General features: G+C 53.4%; 1 long non-coding RNA gene across 1 annotated transcript; it reads left to right on the top strand.

The window, feature by feature from the left end:
• Nucleotides 1-4,148: 4,148 nt before the first annotated feature.
• LOC122390094 lies at nucleotides 4,149-9,042 on the top strand. The gene is made up of 5 exons (XR_006258081.1): nucleotides 4,149-4,247; nucleotides 4,602-4,793; nucleotides 5,379-5,587; nucleotides 6,395-6,519; nucleotides 7,316-9,042. It is a non-coding gene; the product is annotated as an uncharacterized LOC122390094 (long non-coding RNA).
• The last annotated feature ends 16,060 nt before the right edge of the window (nucleotides 9,043-25,102 follow it).

Raw genomic sequence — 25,102 nt, forward strand, 5'->3', positions numbered from 1 at the left:
GTGGCGTGGCTCGAGTGATCACCAGGTTCTGACGGCTACGGCGCCGTCGACCTGGTTGAATAGCTGGGGCCTGAACGAGGGTGACCTCAGTACGGTGGGCAATCGGTTACGTCCGAGGGGCGCTCGAACACGCTGCCGTCGCGTGGCTGCCGGTGGCCGCCCCCTCGCACGTGGATCTCCTGGAGCGAGGACTGTGAGAGGCGGCCGCATCATCACCTGTGTCCGCGCTCAACACCGTGCCACGCACTAATGGCGTAAGCCCGACTTTCTCCGATGGAGGAGAGAAACTGGACGCCGGCTGCCAGGCTGCAGGGGAGGGCGCTGGCTCTGCCATTAGGGGACCCCCTACGCGCGACCGCTGAGGCCTCGGCACCGGCGCACCTGTCTTCGGTCCGAGGCTGGAGATTGCGAGGCCGCCAGGCCTGGGCGAGAGCGAGAATCCCACCGTGGCAACAGACGACTGGCGTCACCTTCCGGTTGGACGTGTGCCCGATCCGGGCTGGGGCCACGGCGGCGGAAAGGGAAAGCGTGGCTACTAGAGCACTTCACGGATAGGCTTTTTAGGATCCGGCCCGGCCCATATCCGGCAAGTCATATCCAGATCCGCCCATTATCCGCCTTTCTTTGAATATCAGAATCCGGCCCACCCATGGCCCGTATTGCAGCCAAACTTCCAAAAAATCCGTTTCACCAATAACTGGTTTCACCCAAAACTGGACTAACAAATTCAATCTAAGGGACCAGACAGCCATACAAGTCTTGTGACAAGTGAGTGTCATAAAATGATGCCTATTATTTTAATCAAACCTCCGCTGCCGCTTAGCACATTAGGTTAATTTTTAACTTCAATGTTGAATGTTAAAATTTTGATCCGTTTTGATCCGGGTTCAACCTTCAATTCCCAAATCCGGCCCGCCCATATCCGTTCTTTTTTAAAAAAAATTTAGAATCCAATCCTATCCGGTCCGCGGATTTATCCGTGGATAACGGATTTATCCGGCCCATGAAGTGCTCTAGCGGCTACGCTGCACCTCGCGTCCCTGCCCCTGTGTGCTGTCGGGTTTTGGACGGACGGATCTGCGGAGGGCGGAGTCTTCAGGCGCTGGGTGGGAGCCGTGCTGGTCTGGCTGGACGAAGAGGCCGAGGAACTGCGGGCCCCGGCCGGAGAGCTGTGCTATAGCTACCGCGCGGAGATGGTGGCGCTGGTGACCGGTCCGGAGACCCTACTCGGAAGAGACAGAGACCAGGACCTGCGTTCCGTACCTATCTGCTAACTGTGCGGTGGTGCTGGTGTAGTGCAGCATTTTTGGATGGATAGCTACATTTCACGATTAAATAGCTGTTACGTTTCAGTGCAGGTGGCGTGACGAACAATGTGGTATCTGTTGGCCACTTCTGCGACCGCTGCTATTTCCTACTCGAAGGCGGGCGGGCTGTTTGGCTGGGCCGGCAGGATGTTCCCATTATGTGTCGAGGACAAAGCGAGTATATTCATGTTCTTTTAATGCACAGAGGTCTGTTGTATATTTGTCTGAAGTTTTATTTCAAGTTGACGGTTGCGTAGGGCAGATTCATCTTCTCTCTTTCATTTTTGTTGCCACTTTAGCGTTCATGTTTGTTATGTGTCCTGGTCCGGCTTGGTTGTCATCGTTATTCGTGATGTATTTTATTTTATGAACATGCTGGTGATCAATGCAATACACTTTTGGTTAATAATGCTGCTTTAGCTCTGATTTTTTTTATTTAGGCCTCCCTCCAACGGGCTCTGGTTGTCCCATTTACAGGAGGGCTCCTCCTCCTCCCGGCCGCGAGTTACCTAAGTGTGGAACTACCCAGCGCCGAGCCGGCCGGATGACGTCACACCACGGCCAGCGCCGGCGCGGCGGCAGACTGGCCGAGATTGGCATGGTCTTAACTTGGCGAAGAGGCATCGGACGCCAAACTTCTGCTGCAGCTATTAATCACATTTCATGCGTTTCTTCCATGTGTATGAGCTATCAAGTCCTTCGAATACCTAATGTGTAGGTGAGCGTACCTGCATTTAGCAGTGTGTGCTATGCTATGTGGATGGGCACATCCGACAGTCGACACACTGCGCAATGGATTCCGATATTGCTTGGCTGATTCTGGCTTTGTGTCTTCGAACGAACCATTGAAAGGGAGGACGTCATTTTAAAAGGTTGTTAGGTGCACTCAAACGTTTTAAGATAAGCAACTGCTGATTGAATTTCTGGCGAGGGTTGGTGGAACGCTCTGTTTACAAATGAGTATCTACCTACCTAGTACCTACCTGCAGTGGCAAATAACTGGGCCGCGGTCAGTTAGGCATGATTCACGAAGTCCCTTATCTTTTATTAGACTTATTAAGCCCAATGTGCAACATTTGCGTCTTTTCGCGTTGTATCGGGTAGCAAATAAGAAAATCTGCTTCTTCTCCACAGCCCTCAATTCAAGAAACCGTCCTTTTCCTTATCGCATCATTCCAGAACATAATTTTCAAACATGGGTATCTTCCCCACAAAAAAACTGAAGCAGTTTCCTTCGGCTCCAATGCGCCACTCGCCCAGGGAGACGGAAGTGTTATATTCTCGGCGGTCCAGTCTGCATTCTGCAGCACACTCAAACTTGGCGGACCCCCAGCGCACGACTGAACGATTCGTATTGTTGTGAGTGACTGTGACAATTCACTGGTGGTTTCGGAATAATTAACAGGCGGCGCAGCCCAGTGCCTCTTACAATGAATTACAGTGGCGAATGCACTATTGCAGAGAAGAAATGGATTGAGCAGATGCCCAACCTCGCTGTATTATCAACTAAACATTAGGTACGCTTTACATTTTAATCAGGCAATCATGTAAACAAACGACTTGCGAGTTGCGACCCTTCCGCCTTACATAACTCGGCAGAATGCCCCTGAGTCGGCTAAACTACACTGCATCTCTTCAAACCTTAAGTATTTTACAATTTACCACTCAGCTATGCAACAGGCTTATAATTTACTGCTCAAGTCTCAACCCCTTTTTCCCTATCATCTTTTTGGCACCGTCAATCGCCATCTGCGCTGCCCACTTCCAGCAAATAATCCGGCCGTCTCCAGTTCTCTGGCAGGGGCTTCCAAACTCAAGCGAACTCGCCGAAGTTTCGCCATTCAATGCGCAGGATCTGTACAATTGAGTTTGAGAGCCTCTGGGTTGGCTCGGCGCGCCTGCGCCGCGCCGTTGGTCCGGCCGAGTACGCGAGTGACGTCATGCTATAAGCGTCATCCCCCGACCAAAGTCACCAATCAGAGCCCTAGAATCGACTTGTAGTTCCACACTTAGGTAACTCGCCTCCCGGCCCTTTGTGGTATGTCTTGATTGTACGACTGCGATAGTGATTTTCCTCACCAAAATATGCAGGTAACCAATGTAAATGCTGCCAAAAGTTTGTCATTACGTGATATGTCTAAAAAAACATCAAGTTCCTGAACGTGGTCGTGTACTACGTAACCGGAAACTCAATAGGACGTGGAATTCTGTGAAGCCAAACTACAGAAGTGAGGCTGGCCACGCCAAAATCAAGTGAGGTATGTCTAGCCTTTCTTCCGCCGCGAAGGCTTCGACAGACTATCCCCGGGTTCGGTGTCTCTCGAACTACGAAGATTTAACGTCGTCCGGCCAATCCTGGTTATTTAAGGTCAGCGGGGACTTAGCTGTGGTTATGGAACAGGATTGGCCGTCCGAGAGACTCCGAACCTGGGGTATGTTGCAGCACGGCTATGTCGACCGAGTGTCGTCGCAAGCCTGCCCCACTCGACGAGAAAAAGTAAAACCGTCCCGTCCTAGGCTGACTAGGCTTAGCTAGGTGGCAGCACAGTCGCGCCGGCAGGGGGCAGTGCCACAACCAGCCGACTGATATTTTCGTGTGACGTCAGAACCGGTGCCTCCCTGGGGCTGTTCACGGGCTCCTGTGTGCGGTCGGACCGTACACAGCCTCTAAGCTCCGCCCACTGTGTCCCTTGTCAGCCTTCCGTCACCGCTCCTGGCCGGTCGGGACCTGCCACAGCGGACTGTCCACCGCACGCAGCCGTGACGTCAGAACCGCCTACCCATCCCCCAAGCCATCCCCTACCCCCACGCCTGCGGCCCACAACGCACACACCGCACTCAGCAGTTTGCGGTGCCCGTGAACACCCCTCTGGTACCTATGCTAGCTCAGTTGTTTTGCTTTTTAGTTTTTACATAAAAATAGAAGCACACCCAATCACGGTATTAGTATATAAAAAAACTTTTTTTTTTTGCTTTACTTCTTTCTTCAGGTACCTTACCAGTACAGGAACTTTGATGGCCACCATGGCCATTGGCCTCAGGCCTATAGACTCAGGCCTGTAGGGTCCCTATGGCATCGAGCTCCTGAACTGAGGACTCTCGTGGAAGCTAATCTAGGAATTAGGATAGAGTATCTGATTCAGTTTCAGTAATTGTCCGGTCTGGTCTTGAATTGGTTGAGAGTGGATACCAGGATCACACAAGGCACCAAATCAGAACCAAACTGAACAAACCAGAATGGAACAAATCACCTCTCATGAACTAACCAATTGCTGCCTTGCCCCTGATCTTCAGCCCTCCAGGATGGACTCTCAGAAATTCTGCCTCAAATGGGACTGGTTCCAGGACAGCGTCACGTCTGTGTTTGACCAGCTCTGCTCCGGAGGGGAGCTGCTGGACGTCACGCTCTGCTGTGAGGGACAGCGTGTCTGGGCCCACAGGATGATGCTGTCTGCCTGCAGTCTGTACTTCAGGGAACTGCTAAAGGTGGGTGATGGGGCAATTAACCTACTAGAGTCCTGGAGAGTCATATGGGGCTGATGACACTGACAAATGACTTGAAAACTTTGAATGTAATGATTATTGTCATTCGAATATGATAGCAGTGGCATTTAGTTATAATACTGACAAAATACCTAAAAGGCTTTGAACTTTGAAGTGTAATTGTAGTTTACCTTGCAGTCGGCACGCCCCTAACCCTCAGCAAACAAACAAATGTAATTGTAGTCTTGCTTTAAAGAGTAAAAGACATGCTTTAAATCTAGCAGAGGAATGCATTTTCTTCATAGGCATCCTGAATAACTTAAATAGCGATTCGGGACGTCAAAATAACAAATATTACGCTTGTTTAGTAGAACAAGAGCCGAACGTTCCTTCCTTGGGCGGGCAGGCGGTTCCGAGAGTGGTTACGGGGTCTGCAAGCCAATAAGGGTCATTTCATGCTTCTCTGGGTGGCTGCCTATGTTCTTGCAGGTAGTGGTCTTGCACATGCAGCTCAGTGCTAATCCATAATGATAATTAAGTAGTACCTATAGCCGTAAAAACACTGACCTCATTCCCCTTCCCTCTCAGGCTCGGCGGCTAATGCTCCGGGCTCCTTACCAATGACGGAGGAGGGTCCTTCTCTCCGCCTCTGAGGGAGCTCACTGAACTACCCTCTCGCCCCGCGCCATCTGCGCCGTCCTCACCGCCGGCCGACCCGACCAACGAGAATGACACAGACGCCCTCCGGCACTGCTGGCAGAGGAAACTGAAGGAGAGCGTCGCTGCCAGACTACCCGGTGAGTGCGGGTTCGAATCTCGAGAGGAGCGGAATTTTTAAGAGTGATTTTGGATTGGGGCGTAGCTCGCCACCGGTCTATATAGATAGGTGGCCGGCTTGTTTGGTAGAAAAAGCAGTCTATTTGCAATCAACTGAAATACCACACCATGGTCCTGGATTTGAGTAGTTTTGTTCTGTGTCGCTGTGCTAAGATTTTACCATCGCGATTGAAATCGAGAGACTCCTGACTGTTTGAATTCCCAGCAATGTGGATATTTGATAGCTTTTGTTCGTAATGTTACTGGTGTTTGTGTTTCGAGTGAACCGTTTTAATTTACGTGTGATTTGCGAGAGTTATTTATCAGATTAATGGCCGTTACTGGCGTCTTCAACCGCCCGTAGTCGGGTGCCTGGCGCCGCCCATGGCGCCTCCCGGTGGGGCGTGCCTGGCGCCGCCCCTGCCGCGTGGCCCGGGGTGGGGTCAGCGGTCGGCGGTCGAGGCACGGCGTGTGGAAGCCGGCCGTGGTTAACGGCTCGCTCCCCCGTGCTCTTGGTGCGTCCCGTCAGAAATAAATTCACCGCATTGATTGCAGGTGTCATTGGCTCCCACTATCAACATCTTTTAATTTGTATGTGTGTGGGCGTGTAACATGGTGGTACGTGATTTCCTCGCTACGTGTTTTCCTGATGGACGCCTTTTATTTTGAATGATATTGAGGGTTTCTTTGAAAATTGTGTGGAGCCCCATTATGATTAAAAAATAAGGAAGTAATAGCCTTTGGCTCATTGTATAATTGACAATGAGGACGCCTTTTCTCTTCAACAGAGGGCACCTACCTGCACCAGCCGCCGTCCCGGTACATTTTCCCCGTAGCGGAGGTGCTGGTCGATCCTGACGACTCGGACAGTGACAGAGATTCGCTGGACTCGGACCGCGGCAGCGACGATGAGGTGAGTTACTGCGAGTGAGTGGGTTCGATTCTAACCACAGGATGTTGTGTTGTACGATTTGTTTCGTATTGCGACAGTTTTTATTCAAGTTTAAAGAATCGGCGTTGTTAAATGCTGTCATTCATATCGAATGCTGACTTTCAACTCCTGAGTTGCGTTAAATGTGTTCGTGTTCGGGACTTTTTATGTTGGAAAACGGAAATAAATCTGTTCGCATTCCATATGTTTGTAGGATTCCTAATTCCTATCAATTTTTTCGTTTTATTATGGTTCATTTTTTCTAAGTTTGACCCTCACTGTAAGCATCTTTTTGAACTCAGCACGAGAATTGCTAGCTGACTTACTGAGAAAACTGGTCAGCGCACATTGTATGGAAGATATGAATGATATATTCAAAAGATGGTTTGAAAACCGATGGTGGATCGTTATGTTATACGCCGTGCGATTTCTTAATTAGTTCAGTAATAATTCCTGACAAGTCTTCTATCCCTGTGGGGTCATAAGTAAGGCCAAATACGAGCTACGAGTCTGAGAAATGGGAGCCAGGTAGAACTAATTTTGATCAGGTTGATCGTCTGTGAAATCAATGTGCGCCAATCAGTTTTCTCAGTAATTCAGCTAGCAATTCTCGTGCCGTGTTCAAAAACATGTTTACAGTGGGGGTCAAACTTAGAAACAAACGAACTATAGCATGTAGCTCCATCATCAGAGCTCATAATCTCTCGGAAGCGCATCATCTCTGGACACATCAGGGCACGTCGGGACAATAACACCCCACCCCTCTCTCTGTCTGCAGTATGTGACCGCTGACGACCATCTGGACCACTCCTCGGACACTCCAGAGACGGGCGTCACGCCTCCGACTCCTGTCCTCCAACGCCTCCTGGACGAACTGCAACCTCTGGAGCATCATCAGGAGCACCGGGAACGTCTTCTTCATCACCGGCTGCAGTGAAGACTTCAGCTACGCCGACGGTGAACCCTTCTTCGACATCGGATATCGAGGTGGAGCCAGAAACGGTGGGTTCGCCGGGCTCAGCCCTGAAAAGGCCGATCAGTGAAACACTAGGTGGAGAGGAGGGGAGCGGTGTGAAGAGACCGGCGTTTGGTGGCGGAGGTGAGCCTGGCGTGTCTCCCGCCACCGCCAAAACCACCCCCGCCGCCGCCGCCGCTGGAGACAGTGGTGGTGCGCAGAGTGCGTCGGAAAATACTACCGGCGCAGCTGCGGCAATCAGCTAATCTACCGCTTCGGGATTCGGTAGAACACACCGAAGTTGGGTTCAGATTAGTGACTTTTCACGTGAATACCTACACTGGATGGTGACCATAAAGATCTATTTTCATACAGTGTCTATCAGTGTGCGTTAAATAGCGTTGTGTCCTGTGAATAGTGCAGTTAGACTGAGTTTGGAACCAGGAAGTGGAAATCATGAATCCGACCGATTCGGTTAGAAATCAATAATGTGAACTGTTGTGGAGCTATGAGCCAATGCCCAATGGTGAGCTAATTTAGGGCTACGAGCTCCATGGAGCTATGAGCCAGTGGTTAGGTTCATTGAGATTTCAGCCAGTGGTGAGCTAATTTGTAGCTCGGGATGAGCTAATTGGAGAATCTGTTGACCAGGGATGAGCTATATGAACCAGTGGTGAGCTATCCTGGAGCCCTGAACCAGTGTTGAGCTGATTATTAATCCCCTTTGTCGGCAAGTAGCCGAACACGCCAGGCGCGGATACAAGGGGGGGGGCCATGGGGGCCATGGCCCCCCCCCCTTGGCCGATTTTTTTTCAAAAATAAAATAAAAAGTTAAAAAGCTGAAAAGGGGGCCTCCTGAAAATAAAGTGGCCGAAATCCGATGAGTTTTTTTTTAACCTACCCACTTAGTTATTTCTTAGAAGACTAGCTGAGAAGACTTCTTTGTTAGAAGATTGGTAAAGCTTTTCATAACTTGGAGGTCTCTTATACTCACAGAGATGACCACTTTTACAGGGCCTCCTAACCTGCACAGAGGGCCTCCAAGCCTGCACAGATGTTGAGATGTTGCCTGAACAGCTAGATAAGCTCAATAGACGCAGTTTTTTTTGGGGGGGGGCCAACAAGTGGGAAGATGGGGCCTCCAACAGGTGGGATTATGGGGGGGGGCCTCCTGGTTTCTAATGGCCCCTCCCTTGGAGATTTTCTGGATCCGCCCCTGGAACACGCACCCACCAGATAACCAATTTTATTCGTGACATCATGAAACACCGGAAGTTTCTTTTTTCTTCAGTTCTTCGCTTCAGTCTAATCATGTGTTTCAGAATAAAAAGAACCATTTCATCTATCGTTATTGGTGATCGATTTTATTTTTCCATTTATAACCGCTCACCTTTCAAAGTAATGGCATGTTTTAGATACATGCATGCGTTACTTTCAATTCAGATGATATTTGATCGGAAATGAGATCATTTGATCGCGCCCGATGTAGCTGAACCTACAATTTTCTCTTTATCAAAGGTCAGGAGCAGGGCCTCGGCTAACATGTTAACTACTGGGGCAAATGCCCCAGTAGAGTCGAGGAATGCCCCAGTAGTGGTCAGGCTTTGCCCAACCTCCACAAAATGAGAATATATCAATATTAACGTACATTCTTTCATTCGGGAGCGGTTGAAGACGTTTGTGGCAAGAAATCAGGGGCGGCGGAAGAGGGAGTGCACGGTGTGCAGCTGCACCCTCAATTTCCATCCAAAAACATAGGCGTACAGCCCACCGCTAAAGTAATGTAAGGTTTTACCAATCTCAACGATTGGCTTTGACTGGCGATTGTTTAATGCGGAGTGATCGAAAAGAAGATGTCAATAGCTAAAATTGCAGCTGCAAGGGTGACGACTGACGATACATATAAGCTACATTCAAAGTTTCATTGTAGTCTGACTAATCGTTCCTAAGCTTCAGAAGCAGAACATACCCATGACTGAAACCGCACATTACTTCTGCTGTGGACTGTACATTAGCAAGCATATCTTTTTACACCCCATAATCCATCTTCGTTCGAAAGAGCGTCAAAAATAATGACGAAATTACTTGAGCCACTTTTTTGGTGAGGTCAAAGGTCAGGTCATGGTGAAGGCCAACTTTCGCCGATTTTCAGGTCGAATATCGACAGTTTACAAGATGCCGACGCTTAACTCGGGAACCAATTAGAGCTACAGCACCGCGGAAAAGCGCATTTGATAGCCATATTAGCATGCTTTCTGGTTATTTCTCTTAGATTTGACCTAACGCCAACGGTTTTGCCTGCAAGGGGCAAAAACTACTAAAGACGATTTTGGGGGAACAGTTTTTCTGCAATAACTTTTGACTCATGCTTTGCACGAGCCAAGGCCCAATGCAAGCGCTTTCTTTTATCCGACATCGTGTTCCTCTCGTCAAGACGCATCAAATTAACTACAATTTGACCTTGAAGGTCAACTTGAAAATTCGACCTCAGGTTCAAGTCATGATCTGACCGGAAATTGTCATGTTGCATATCAGTCGATCTGCATCGTCTAACCAAACACGTCTAAGGCATTTTCATCGCTCTAGCATGCCTCTTTCAAAAGTTATTCGCGAAAAACTGTTAGATACCATTCGTGAACTGAGATGACCTCAGGGGCATAAAAAAGGGTCACGGGTGCTATTTTCATGTTCAGTGTGTCAAAGTCACGTACAGTGTTTTATAGTGTTTAGAATAACTTTCGTCCAAAAGAGGTGGTTTTGAATTTCTCCCATTGACTTATAATAGATCGGTCGCAAAAGTGAGCTGACCTTAGGTCACCGATATGAAAATTCCGAGATATAAATTTTGTACATGCTGTTGCCCTTATCAATCGCTGAAAGTTTCAAAGCGATCGGTCACTCGGTGTAGCTACGGCATACATGGAAACATTTCATGAGGTGAGGTCACTTGAAGTGACCTGGTAGCCTGATCTTGAATGACCTTGGTCTGAGATTTTTACAACACGTGTAAAATTGATGGGTGATGGAGCGCCGCCGTTTTTTAGATATCCGCGAAAAACCGCAGGAAAAACCGCAGGTGTTCAAACACCTGCGGCCCCCCCCCCCTGCTGGGGGGCCCCCCCAGCAGGGCGCCAACACACTTTGACGATTTGCCCCAGTAGTCAAAATTCCTTAGCCGAGGCCCTGGTCAGGAGAATATAATTATGAAGATATAAATGAATATATAATAGGATAAACACCGCATAACCGTGCATGCGCGTCGTGCATTATCGCCATTGGAAGCGAAATGACCACACTATTGACGTTCCCTGAGAACCCAAGAAACAGAACAATAATATATTTTACACTTAACTCTTATACATTCAAAGAACTCTTTCTGCGCCACTGAACTGGTGTCTGACGCAGTAGGGTGGAAGCCCAGCACTGTTTGGCGCTTGTGGTAATACCGGAAATAACTTATAACTAACTGGATGCCACTTTTCTGTGCCAGGCTGTGGGATGGCGCCACACTCTTTTTCTATCATTTGGTACGAGCGATCCCTCAGTCATTGTCTGCTCTGAGAGGACTTGGCTGAGTCTGTTTCTTGAGGTGGCTCGTACGTTGACTTGTCTTTACCCCGACCGTCCGTCATTGTACTTGCGGTTCGTCGGGTATACATGTTAAGTGTAGTGTTGGACGGTGAGCTGAAGTCCTCGTCATGCCATCTGACACACGAGTCACCAGACGTTGTGGTGATATTCCAACTAGAACATTCAGTGTTGGCACTCTTGTAGAGAATATGTGGCCCGCTGGAGGACTGGGCTACTTGGCCGATTAATTTTGATTTCAGTACAGTCCAAGTGAATTGGCGGATCAGCGGAACAAACCGTACGCTCTTGGGTACCCCGAACCTACGAGGTGTCATCCCGTGCCGCCGCTGGTGGAAAATCCACCTCCAGGTGACAGCCGTCGAGCTGGTATTCTGCCGGCTACCACCCGCGCACAAGGATATAAGGCACGTGGTCAGTACCACCGTCATCACGAGATGACTTGACGTTGACCGACGGTCTCGCGGTGCTGATTTGTCCGTCTATAATAACCTGACAAAATTCCAGCATGAGCTTGCGCATTGTGTGGGCCGGTAGTGCCTCCAGTGAGGTGTAGTGCCTCTAGTGCCTCTAGTGAGAATGGGCACTATTATTTGAGGTGGGTGCCCATTCTGTCTGTTCCCGAGGTTCCGACATGGTGACACTGCGTGAACCACAGGCTAGACTGTTGCACCTACTCGGTCTCACTCCCACTCATGACACCCCACCGCCTCAGGCGGTCACGTGATGGCACACAGCCCAGTGGCGGCGCCAGGCACGCCGCAGCGGGGCGCTGGGTCAGCGCGCAAGGGCGGCACCAGGCAAACAACCACGGCCCCAGTGATGTTTCCCGGTAACCCCATTCCGGATAGGATTGTATTGGATCTTAAATGCCATTGGATCGCAACAGGTGTTTACCAAGGCTGCGCTTTCGCTGATAAATGAGCTCCAAGGTTGAGCAATGAGCATAAATGCGAAAAAAGAAAATGTATTCATAATGACAAATATCACAACACAACTGTGTATACGTTATGTAACAAATATTATACCCTTACGAAGTGATAAATACCGAAGGGGTGGGAAAGAAGGGAAGGGATACGAAGGAATACCCACCCATGGATAGCCGAAAGGCCGCAGGGAGTGGCCGTATCTGGAAGGGGGCGAGTACCATGGTGCCATGGTATACCATGATACCATGTACCATACCATGATATCATGGTATACCACTCGTCGGGACGGCCGCGTTCCCGATCTTTCACGACCGGCTGTGGTCCGCTCTTCCGACGGCAGTGGCCGAACCAAGTTCACGTATATAAATGAACATATGCTGAGCCGCGGCGCCCTTTTGTCCGCACAGCAGCTAGTTGTAGCAGCGTATCTGTTCCCGTCTTGAACGCTGCCACAAAGGGAAAAAGCAGAAAAACAACTCTGACTTATTGATGAATCTGTTTGGGACACACTGCCCCAAACACTGTCTTGACGGTGGCCGTGATCGCCTTTACCCTGAAGGAGATCACGGTGCCGCCGCGGGCTGGAACCCGGGGTTGGCCCCGACGACAACCACCCCACGCAGAGGCGGGCTGGCATTTTATTGTTTGCCCCACCACGCGCTCTCACGGAAGTGTCACGACCAAATGAACACATCGCGCTGTTTAAAGCGGAGCTCGTCTTCAGATCCGCCTTTCTGTGCATCATGGCAACGATCACCTTTATCGTGAGATCGGATGCCTCAAGAAGGTCACGGTGATTCCATGCTATGTTCGAAGCAGTGTGTCGGTCAGCAGAGCTCGTCTTCAGACTTGCGATCCTGTGCATCATGCGTCTGGCACATAATTCTGTCTCGCCATCTTTGAGACCCATGACCGTCGTCCGGAACAACGCTACCAGCTTCTCCACAGCCTCAGCGTTCATCTTGTTGGTCGGTTTGCCGGCTGCTGCTGATATACCCACCACGCTGACAATATCGTCACTAGAGTCAGACTATACTGGGTCAGCTGTCTCAGGTACCACCTCTTCCTTTACCTCTGATGGCTCTGGCTCCTGAGCGGTGTCTTTCACCCTCTCCGAGAATTCAGCAAAAAAAAAAACAAAAAAAAAACGAGAAGCGGCCCCGTGGCCGAGCGCCACAGACACCAGCCAGCCAGTGACGAGTCTCCTTTCACCACGCGGCGCACTTTGGCAGAGCGATATTGGCTCCCAGCCTGGCCTTAGCGCGCAGGCCTCAGGATTTACCATCCCTACGCCTCCCACCCTCCTCGTATCTATCTAGTTTTTACACGCACACATACACGGACTAGCAGACACCCACCTTTCGTCGTCGTCATATGACGGATAGCGGGACAGCTTGAAGTTGCCGTCAACACGAACACCGGCCAGCTTTTGCCCACATGCTTCGCAAATCGCATGACATGAAGTATGTAGCCATCATCGTTTGCTGCTCGAGCTCCATGTTTGCCCATTCTGAGTAGGCCTTCTCAAACCGTTGGAGATCAATGGGCGCCACATGAGAAGTAGTGAAGCGCTGTGAATTTGGTTCTTTTCTCCAGCATTTGTAAAAACGCTCTAAGCGGTCACAGGAGATGGAAACCGAGCTCCCTCCACATGATTAGCACATTCTTCGTACCGTGAACGTTTGGACGAATGACGTCACAAATTAGCCGCAGCCGCTAGTCGCCGTAACGGAAATAATTTTAATTCGTTACGCCACATGTGTTATGCGTGCTATGCTACCAAAAGGCTTATATGCTATGCTAGCAATGCTGTTCGTGCTATCAATCTTGCAGTAAGAATATGCTATCAATATGCCTACTTTTGTTTGTGTAGGTAGAGCTCAATCATCCAGGTTCCTCTATTTCTTGGCTCTGCACCCTTTTCCATAGTTGTCATCATCTGAAGGAGAAGGATCGTCATTATCTTGTTGGCTTCCGAAATACTCCTGTTTTTCTGCTTCCAGCCCCCACTTCTCCGTGATGACTAAAGTGCAAATTGTAAATGCTATCAGCAGGGTTCTTAATGCGATCCACCCGACCGTCTCGGTGGTGCTGAATAATGTCGTGAACGCCGTGCGGCTCCCGGGCATCAGGACCGCCACCTCGCCGGTCTCCGGCAGGTGAAAGCGGCGCTCGAGTTCCGTGTAAGTGTTCCGTGTTCCGTGTTTCCGTGTTCCGTGTTCCGCTCGTGTTCCATGGCGGGCCGACGCTGTGCGCTCAGAACGATTCTGAGTGGCTATTCTTCTCGGCGCACCAGCTCAAGGTGCCTCGCCTCCAGGGGGTGCCTGAGTGGAGACTCGGTCAGAGTCGGGCACACAACACCACCGATTGTGGTCACACCGAACAGTAGGGTGAGAGGCGTGAGCAGGTCCTCCCCATCACCCTGGGTGAGGGGGCGCAGATTGACAAAGAACGCCAACTCATAAAGAACGACCAGACAGCTGATCAAAGGAGAGATTACAGAGATGCAACGATGCAGGCAGAGCCACCTTCGTCACACCGAACATGCGCTCCCAAAAGCCTCCCCACCATGGGGCCGATTCAGGGATGAACCGCCAGGTGACACACCTTGGGAGCTGACCCAGCAGCGCGCGAAAGGTCGTCGCGTTATCTCTGTAGATGAGCGCAGGTGTCCCACGAAGCGCGAAGAACCGCCTAAGGGCCAGGACGAGGCCGGCTGTGGAATGAACCAGCTCGGCTGGGAATGAACCAGCTCGGCTAGGAATGAACCAGCTCGAGGTGGCCCAGATGACGAGAAGTACCCATACCTTGCTAGCGCTGCCTTCCACGTACATTCCCAGAAACGGAGTCAACCGGCAAATCATATTCCATGAACTGAGGATCATCGTGCGCCTAAGGGTCCGGAGAGTCGTATGCTCTCGCCTTCCTGCCTAAAAGCTAACCTGCCTACCTACAAACTAGCCAGATCGTTCGGCGTTTACTGACGCCGGATGCCTTTATTGACTCTGGCCTGCGGCCGAGCGCTGCAAGCTACCCTTCAAGCCTTTTGAGGAACCCCTAAAGGTCATTTGTCTTCGTTGAATTGGGTATCGCTGAACTCAGAAACGAGAATCGCACCACATGAGCCATGAGCCCGTATACTTTTACAAAATTCGTTTTTTTTTCAACAACCCTACTATACATACTGCGCCATCCGCGGTCACTTCTTTGGGGGATTGGTGTTATGTGTAGTACCTTTACGCAGATAAGGTACTCAGTGATACTGATGCATGGCCTTGTGTAGAATTGGGCGAAATGGTAAAATATGCCCCCCAGATCAAAAGTTGGCAGACCGCCGAGGTCAGCTCTTTGAACTTGACAACCGCCTCATTCTCGACGTAGAGTGTGCCATCTGGAAGGTGCGGCCAGGCTCTGGGGATGACTGGGAACACAGCTCCGTACTCTCGGTACAGCAGGTGGTCGACTGCATCGTCTGCAAGGAGAACGAATATTTCCGATATTATAAATGATTACATCCCGAGCACGTTGCCTCGGGTGGATTAACGCATATTTTACTCTCGAGTGATGTAACGGTTTTATCCTGAGCCGTCAGATAAAAAAAAAACTAGGTCGGCCACAGGCGACATAGGCTGCCTTCTGGATGTACCAGGCGCTCGCCGACTGATAGAGGCAGGCTGGCACTAGATTTTGCCCCACTACGCGCTCTCACGGAAGTGTCACGACCAAATGAACACATCGCGCTGTTTAAAGCGGATCTCGTCTTCAGACCCACCATCCTGTGCATCATGCGTCTGGCACATAATTCTGTCTCGCCATCACTGAGACTCCTCTACCATTGGATGCATTAGGATGCAACAGATCCGAAAAGGATCGTTGCAGACCGTTTGCTTCGCTGTTCATTTCCAGGAGCGCTGCGTCAAGCTCCTTCACGTTTACTTGAGGCATGCTCTCAGAGGTGGCATTGTCAGCGGCGTCTACGTTATTGCGTCTTATTTCAGAGGCGAGTCGTTCCAGAGACGTTTGAGCAGCAGTCAGATCACGAGCTTGTCTTCTGAACGGTTTAATGTTAACCGACACGGTTGTAGCCCAGGAGCTATAGCTGGGGTACTTCTTACCCACGGGAATAAAAAGATGTCCGAGGCCCATAGGGGTAGCGTCCATTGCCCAGATTACGGTGGCGAGCCAGTCGAGAAACACGATCATTGCCACGAGCTTCATGGTTGCGCTTGTCCTCTGCTGACGTAGCGAAGTCCTCCTCGCCAGTCGTCCTCTTCCAGCTGGTCGGGTGTCGGCTGCGGCAGGACGAGTGGCGGTGGCTGGGTTCGTAGCCGGTTCCTGGGCGCCCCTGCAGTTGGTTGGGCCGGCCGGCGCGGTGGTGTGGCTCGTTGATGGCCAACGGGATTTGAGTTGGCTGGGTACTGTTGGCAGCGTCAGAAACCTACGGAGCTGTCGCTCTTGACGTGAGTTGCGTCATCCCAGGGGGTCCTTGATTTGGCTGGGCAGGGGTCGCAGTTGTTGAGTTCGGGCAGCTGACCCTCGCCTGCGCCCCTTTCAGGATGATATGTCGGCGCTCCTGGATGAACATTTGTTGGCAGGTGTGTCTTGAGGCTGTATGGACAGATGTTGTGCAGCACCTGGCAAGAAATTACGTGCAGGAGCAGCGGTGCTGAAATACGATTTCTATGAAACTTAAAAACATCACAACCGGCCTCACACCGTACAGCTGCAACAGCTGCTTGCGGCACCGCACGCAACGGTACTGGGGCCTAGGGCCGTTCGCGAACACACGCATGATTGTCGTGACATTACCTCTGCAGTTAGGGCGGTCCGGATTAACGCCGATTTCCCCACAGACCCCGCAGAGCTCGTCCATCCTACTGTGGGCCGCTCGGCCGGGAGCCGGAAGTAGCCCGGAATTTGTCCTCGGTGCTGGAGCTAGTGACGATAGAGCTTGCTGTCCCAGTGCCCGCGGCGCTGGAGCCTGTGGCGCTGGAGCCTGCTGTCCCAGTGTCCGCGGCGCTGGTGCTCGCTGCGCTGGAGCCTGTGGCGCTGGAACTCGCGTGCTGGAGGCTGCTGTCCCAGTGTCCGCTGTGCTGGAGCCTGCTGTCCCAGTGTCCGCGGCGCTGGTGCTCGCTGCGCTGAAGCCTGTGGCGCTTCCCGTCTTGCGAAGGGACACACCGAGTTACACCAGGCGGTAGGCGCGGAAGCGCCGGCAGCAGGCCGGGAGGCGGGGAAGCGCCGGCAGCAGGCGGGGAAGGCCAGGCGGCAGGCGGGGAAGCGCCGGCGGCAGGCCGGGAAGGCCAGGCGGTAGGCGCGGAAGCGCCGGCAGCAGGCCGGGAGGCGCGGGTGGCAGGCGGGGAAGGCCAGGCGGCAGGCGGGGAAGCGCCGGCAGCAGGCCGGGAGGCGCCGGCGGCAGGCGGGGAAGGCCAGGCGGCAGGCGGGGAAGCGCCGGCGGCAGGCCGGGAGGCGCCGGCGGCAGGCGGGGAAGGCCAGGCGGCAGGCGGGGAAGCGCCGGCAGCAGGCCGGGAGGCGCCGGCGGCAGGCGGGGAAGGCCAGGCGGCAGGCGGGGAAGCGCCGGCGGCAGGCCGGGAGGCGCCGGCGGCAGGCGGGGAAGGCCAGGCGGCAGGCGGGGAAGCGCCGGCAGCAGGCCGGGAGGCGCCGGCGGCAGGCGGGGAAGGCCAGGCGGCAGGCGGGGAAGCGCCGGCAGCAGGCCGGGAGGCGCCGGCGGCAGGCGGGGAAGGCCAGGCGGCAGGCCGGGAGGCGCCGGCGGCAGGCCAGTAAGGCCAGGCGGTAGGCGCGGAAGCGCCGGCAGCAGGCCGGGAGGCGCCGGCGGCAGGCGGGGAAGGCCAGGCGGCAGGCGGGGAAGCGCCGGCGGCAGGCCGGGAGGCGCCGGCGGTAGGCGCGGAAGCGCCGGCAGCAGGCCGGGAGGCGCCGGCGGCAGGCGGGGAATCGCCTGCGGCAGGCGGGGAATCGCCGGCGGCAGGCGGGGCAGAGGTTGCGACAGGCGTGGAAGCGATGGCGGCAGCCGAGGTAGAGCTGGTGGCGACAGACGGGACCACAGCCGCGGCCGCCCACAACTCCTCCGCCGAATTCTGGTTGGCGTCCAGGGAGTTTTGAGCTCCCGGGACGATATAATCGTATGCTGAATTGAACAAGAAAAAATTCAGTCAGTGCAGTTGACCAAAACGAGAGTTGCAATCAGCGACAGATGTAAACAATAATACAGGTACTAGGAGAACTCCTAGTTTCGGCTGGCGAGCGTTTACCGCCCCAACCAACTGCCGGGTTGAGACACTTATGTGCACAAGGAACACAATAATGGCGGAAACATACGGTAGCGAGCAGTGAGCACTGTCTGTTATAATGCGCATACTTAAAACCTTACAGCCATCGTCCATGCTAAGGACGAGCTCGTCCAACTCGTCGAGCGGTTCTTGTACGCCACTGCCAGTCTTTCTCTGGCGGTCACGGCGACCTGAAAAAAAGAGAATAATCGCAGCCACTTCTATAAATAGATGAATGAATTAAATAAATAAATGAATTAAAAAAACGACGAATTACTCTGTACTGAGAGAGTCTGAATTAATGTGACATTCAGAAAGGAACTGCACTATTGCAGGGGTGAAATCACGCAAAAACTTCGGAGAAAAAGCAAAAGTTAAAATACGAACATATGACCTTTGCTACTGAAGAATAATATTTTTTTTACAAGGCGGTCCGGATTAAAGCCGATTTCCCCACTGTTAAAATCAGTCGCTTCCGGCTGGTTCACGCGGAAGTAAAGAATGTGATAAATCAAATCAACAGTTTATTGCAACTTCACTGTGCAATGATGACCAACGGTTGAAACAACAAACGAACCGATAACAGCTTCCAACCAACAACCTAAATCTCCAATCTACACCGCAGATCTGACTGCGACCGGACAAATGCCGAGAAGCAGTGACGCCTAACGATGCTTTAGGAACGAACTCACAATCGATATTAAATTCAAGCTGAGAGTGACTCAGATTCTACCCGCTAAATTCCACCCTTTAAACCGGTTGTACCGGGATCATTGTAGCGCGCCACTTGCGCGGTAGTAAGTTAAATGTGGGGAGTCAGATATTCAGAAGGGTTTCACTCATCTGTTGCTTTACATAAATTAATTTAGCAAAACTCTATCCGCCAGTCCGGCTGAGGCAGAACGCCCACAACCTTTCTGACCGCAACAGAGTTGGTATTGAATAAACACGGCTAAAGGCTAGAAGGAGCTAAAAGCTCACGACCAGAACTCAACCGCAAATATTCAACACAGCGTTACCTGCTCCCAACGAGCTCCAAGCAAGACTGCCGCTGGAACGCGCGGCCAACCCCTCGTCGCCTCCCCACCGCTCGGCACAACGCACACAACCAATCAGCGAACGCGAACGCACTCAGCTAGGCAGCGCCGCGCCCCAGACGCCTAGGCTAGCCCGCAGCGCACGCGGCCAGCGGCTGGGCTGCACCGCGCCGCCGCCGCCGAGCCAGCGGGGCTGCGGCGGGGAGGGGCGGGGGGAGAGAGATGCACAATGTCCATGGCTACATAATATGATAATATCACATTCTCCCCACCAAATGTGCGTTCGACAACCACATTTTCTAATCCTGTTGCACCACAAGAAACAAAAATGCACTTCGCAAGATCACTAATCTACTGCGCTCACATAGAGTCCTCGCTTGACAGGTCCACTGTCCAGCTTACGCGCCATCGCGGGACCGGATCCATGACGGCAGGCCCTCGGCGGCCGCCATCTTCCTGAAGCCCTCCGGGTTGATGTGGATCTGGTCGAGCTCGTACCACTGTTTGCAGTCCGAGACACAGTGGGCGCCTTTCCACAGCTTCTTCGTCAGCTGTCTGCCGACCGGAACGAAGTCTACCTCGCGTGGCAGTGTGTGCTTCAGGTGTCGCTCCGCCGCGTACGCCGCTGTGTCCTCCCATTGGACGGGCAGGATCTCTCCGTCTAGACGCACAACAGGTCCGAGAACTATCACCGCCTCCGCGATGCCGAGCAGAGTGTCAGTGACTTCCGTGGCGTTACCCGACATCCGGAGCAGAGTCTTGTCAGAGGCGCTGGGGAGACCAGTCAGTCTGCTGTAAATATCATTCCCGGTCATCCAGACGATGGCGCTGCCCAGGCGCCGACCGGCCTCTCCAGCGTCCCGCCTCCAGTCGGCGACCACCTCCAGCAAGTCGTCGTTCAAGCTTGACCATGTGGCTCCGCCCCGTGGTCAGACCCCCAAAACTCGTCCATCCTACCGTGGGCCGCTTGGCCGGGCGCTGGAATCAGCCCGGAATTTGTCCTCGGTGCTGGAGCTCGTGACGATAGAGCTTGCTGTCCCAGTGCCCGCGGCGCTGGAGCTCGCTGCGCTGGAGCCTGTGGCGTTGGAGCACGCGGCGCTGGAGCCTGCTGTCCCAGTGTCCGCTGTGCTGGAACCTGCTGTCCCAGTGTCCGCGGCGCTGGTGCTCGCTGCGCTGAAGCCTGTGGCGTTGGAGCACGCGGCGCTGGAGCCTGCTGTCCCAGTGTCCGCGGCGCTGGTGCTCGCTGCGCTGAAGCCTGTGGCGCTTCCCGTCTTGCAAAGGGGCACAGCGAGCCAGTGAGCTGGGAGGCGTTATGCGCGCGTACAAGGAGGGCGCCTGAGCGTGACGATTACTCTTCGCCAAGAATTCTTCCTGGACTCCCAACGCCGGTGGTTCTCTCCGCTTGCGTCTTGGAGTCGGGCGACTTGGGATAATCCACACCTTACTTCTTTCCGAGGAGGACAGCATCGCGACGCTCATTCAGAGTCTCGAGGTTGAGGAGCTGGCAGGCAGGGGCGTAGTCTCTGTCGTATTCTGGCAGGATTTTACGTGCTCTTTTCTGGACTTGTTCGTGCCAGTTAAAGCCGACAGGAAATGTTGGTGTCGGCGCATAAGGCGCCTCGTAACGCCCCCCAGCAGTGTGTTCAGGGACCACTGCTTCTCACAGCAGCTGCCGTCAGCTGCTGCCGTCAGCTGCTGCTGTGACCTAGTCAGGACTCAGCCCCTGCATTCACTGCTCGCACCCAAGAGCTGATGGGTACGAGTGGTCTAGCGCCTCTAGCAAGGCAGACAGGCGGGCAGTCATTTGACGCCCCGCCAGGTTGTCTGTTTTGAGCACGACAAAGCTCATCAGGGTCGCGGAACTTTTACAGCGATGAAAGGACAGACGCTGCGCGAACAACTGTGCGCATCTTTGACAGTCAGAAAACAGCAAATGCGACTCCAGAATAAAACACCAGATCCGTCATGTAGGCATTGGTAACATCATCCGACCGTGCGCACTGCGCAGCTCTCCAAAGGCGCCAGGCTTTCCAGAGAAAGCTGTGCGCCAACTCGGAAGGACGCTGTGGTCCACGGCCCTAGTACCGGTAGCGGTGGTACTCGCGGCGCCGGAACCTGCTGTTCCAGTGTCCGTGACGCTGGAGCCTGCTGTCCCAGTGTCCGCTGTGCTGGAGCCTGCTGTTCCAGTGTCCGTGACGCTGGAGCCTGCTGTCCCAGTGTCCGCGGCGCTGGAACAGCGCTTGAGCTGGCGGTGCTGGAGCCTACTGTCCCAGTGTCCGCGGCGCTGGTGCTCGCTGCTCTGGAGCCTGTGGCGCTGGAACTCGCTGCGCTGGAGGCTGTTGTCCCAGTGTCAGCGGCGGTGGAGGCTGTTGTCGCAGTGTCCGCGGCGCTGTTGCTCGCTGCGCTGGAGCCTGTGGCGCTGGAGCCTGCTGTCCTAGTTTCCGCGGCGCTGTTGCTCGCTGCGCTGAAGCCTGAATGCGGCTGTCTTTATAAAGTACGACTTAAAGTCTTCGATGGCCATCGGCCGTCTCCTGGGCCATCCAGAGCGCCGCCGTCTTGATAAAGTACGACTTTAAGTCTTCGATGGCCATCGGGCGTCTCCTGGGCCATCCAGAGCGCCGCCGTCTTGATGAAGTACGACTTTAAGTCTTCGATGGCCATCGGGCGTCTCCTGGGCCATCCAGAGCGCCGCCGTCTTGATGAAGTACGACTTTAAGTTTTCGATGGCCATCGGCCGTCTCCTGGGCCATCCAGAGCGCCGCCGTCTTGATGAAGTACGACTTTAAGTCTTCGATGACCATCGGCCGTCTTCTGGGCCATCCAGAGCACCGCCGTCTTGATGAAGTACGACTTTAAGTCTTCGATGGCCTTCGGGCGTCTCCTGGGCCATCCAGAGCGCCGCCGACTTGATAAAGTACGACTTTAAGTCTTCGATGGCCTTCGGGCGTCTCCTGGGACATCCAGAGCGCCGCCGTCTTGATAAAGTATGACTTCAAGTCGTCGATGGCCATCGGCCGTCTCCTGGGCCATCCAGAGTGCCGCCGTCTTGATGAAGTACGACTTCAAGTCTTCGATGGCCATCGGGCGTCTCCTGGGCCAGCCAGAGCGCCGCCGTCTTGATGAAGTACGGCTTTAAGTCGTCGATGGCCATCGGCCGTCTCCTGAGCCACCCAGAGCGCCGCGGCGAACAGCCGCCGCAGCTGCCGCGGAAAGGCGATGACGGCCGCCTCCGCCATGGCCCGGTGCCAGTGCTGACCGTCTTCCAGCAGGCCCAGCGCCGAGCAGGCCTCCTGAAAGGTGGCGCAAAGGCGGCCGTCCACGGTCCGTAGATCCGCGTAGGACCGTGGCCCAGGCACCTGATGAAGCAGCACCCGCAAAAAGATAGACTCTGCAGCGCGCGGGCTCACACTGAAGACGCGCCCAATGGCTTGCGCGACGAAAATGCCGGCTGCCTCTGGGTGAGGTGCGCCAGCTGAGCCGCCGCCAGCTGCGCGTCGGCTGCTGCCAGGTGAAGTAGCGGGGCACCCGGTGGTAGAGCAGAATGGCTGCGAAATCATCTCCAGCACATAGCTTGAAGAAGCTGGTTAGCTTGGTGTCCACCCCGCGCTGCACCACCTCGTCCAGCCTGTCTCCGGCGGCGAAGCGCAGCGGCTGGTCCTCGCCGCCCAGATGCACCGGCAGCTGCTCCACCGTCGGCGCGTGGTCGTGGACCGGGTAGGCCAGCAGACGCCAGGCCGCCTCCATGGCGCTGAGGTAGCGACTCCGCTGGTAGGTGGCGATCTCGTCCACCACTTCCTCCCCACCTGCAACCCTGAACATCACCTGATCGGCGCCCTTAGTGACATATTTTATCACATATTTTATGCACGTGAAGGCGTTAGTTATTGTTTCGACATTCACGTGGCAGTCCAGGGCGCGGCTGAGGAGGGGGTTATAGGGGACGACCCAACGGTTGTCAATGACAACCTGGCGGCCCCGCCTGTCGAGCACGACGGTGCGTCCACCGTCCGCTGGGCTCCGGCGGCGGTACTGGGGGTACCCATTGTCGGTCACCGCGTTGACAGCGGCGAACGACTTGGGGTACCGTTTGCTGCACACGCCGTCCGTCATGCAAGAGGCTGCCGGCCGGTGGGCGCCGCACGGGCCGTGCACCATCTTGGTGGTCACGGTGGCGTGCAGCTCTGGCTCCGCCACCGGGTCGGGGATCTCGGCCGACACGAACTGGTCGATTGTGTCCGTCCGCGGCTTATCTTCGGGGTCGTGCCAGATAATAATGTGCGCGTGAGGTAGACCGTCTCCTGGGCCAACAAGTTATTACGTGCGCATACCGTAATACGTCGTGATCTATTTCACACAAGAAATAATGGCGATCCGCATTCCAGGTCTGCTCCTATTTATTCTTTGTTTGCTATAAAGAGCTACAGGAGAAAAAGCCTGTTCCATTGCAGTGCTAAGTATACAAATACAATAAACTACATATTCTAAACGTCGGAGAAACGTGTACTTCACGTGGCACGGCTGTGCGGCGTGAAAGTCGTGACCTCGCGCTCCGGCCCGGTCTCGCCACCGCGCTCCCAGGGTCGGGCGAAAGTCATCTCCTCGCGCTCCGTCCCGGGTTCACCGTCACGTCCCGAGGGGTCGGGCGAAGGTCGGTCAGTGGCCAGTGCGTAGGTTGCGACACCATGCCGCTTCGCCGGTGCGTGCGAGCGGTACGGTCTCACCACGGCACCGGCCGCGGTCCACGCCGCCGCTGCGTGGTGTTGCAGCGAGCCTTGCGCCGCCAGAGGCAGTGATGCAGGTCGCATCCACCGCGATCGTGGCACGGTCATCGAAAGTGGCGGCGCCGGTCGCGCCCACCGCGACCGTGATTTTCTCACATCCCTCCCTTTTTTATGAAGGCGGAATAGCTCCAACCTTCGCCTTTTGTCATAAACTCTGTCAGGACTGTGCACAAACTTTCATCTAATCGCTAATACAGACTTTCTCCCCGGTCAGTAAATTACGTGCGACAGCCTATTCAAATGCACTGAATTACATTCACTTTTAATACATTGAAATACATGGATTATCAAATACATTGAAACCTCAAAATCTAAAGACATTCCCAACTAATTTTTTTGAAAATTTGTCGTGACAACTTTCAGCCGATTTACCACAGCAATATCATGCATTTTATGATTCTACTCAAATTTTACGGTTTCAAAATGAAACTTACATAGCCTCTTCTTCCATCGAGAGCTCCATATTCAGTGTCCGGTTCCTCTGCGCTGCGGTGGAACAGCTGGCGGGAGATGCTATGTCCATCGCCGGCGTCCAGGTCACATCAGCTGGCTGTGTACCAGGTTCCCTGACAAGCAGATATAATCCGTTGCTGTGATAGAATTTACATTCGCCACCTTCTCCAAAAAATGACGTTTTTGATGTAGACTTTTGAAATAAAGACATAGAAGTGATGTTCGGTTCACCAAACTGGTCAAGTGTCGTATCAGTTACCTTCATTTTCTCCTTTTTTCTTTAAAATATGGTACATGGAACACTAAAAAGAAGTCTGTGACTAAGAAGGAGATAAACGTCACTGATACAGTAAACATATGCATTTACAAAAAGATCATAAAGAGGAAACTATTGATATAGCTATAATTTAATTTTTTTACTCACCTTGGTGTGGATGTCACCAGCTTTGGTCGCTTTTGTTTTGGAGTCGTCAAGGCATCGGTGGCTGTATGACAGCTGCAGAGGCAGCACGGCGCCTGCTGTCTCGAACCCTGCTCC

The sequence above is a fragment of the Amphibalanus amphitrite genome, unplaced genomic scaffold (assembly GCF_019059575.1).
Source record: "Amphibalanus amphitrite isolate SeventyFive unplaced genomic scaffold, NRLGWU_Aamphi_draft 000382F_arrow, whole genome shotgun sequence".
Classification (NCBI taxonomy): Eukaryota; Metazoa; Arthropoda; class Thecostraca; order Balanomorpha; family Balanidae; genus Amphibalanus; species Amphibalanus amphitrite.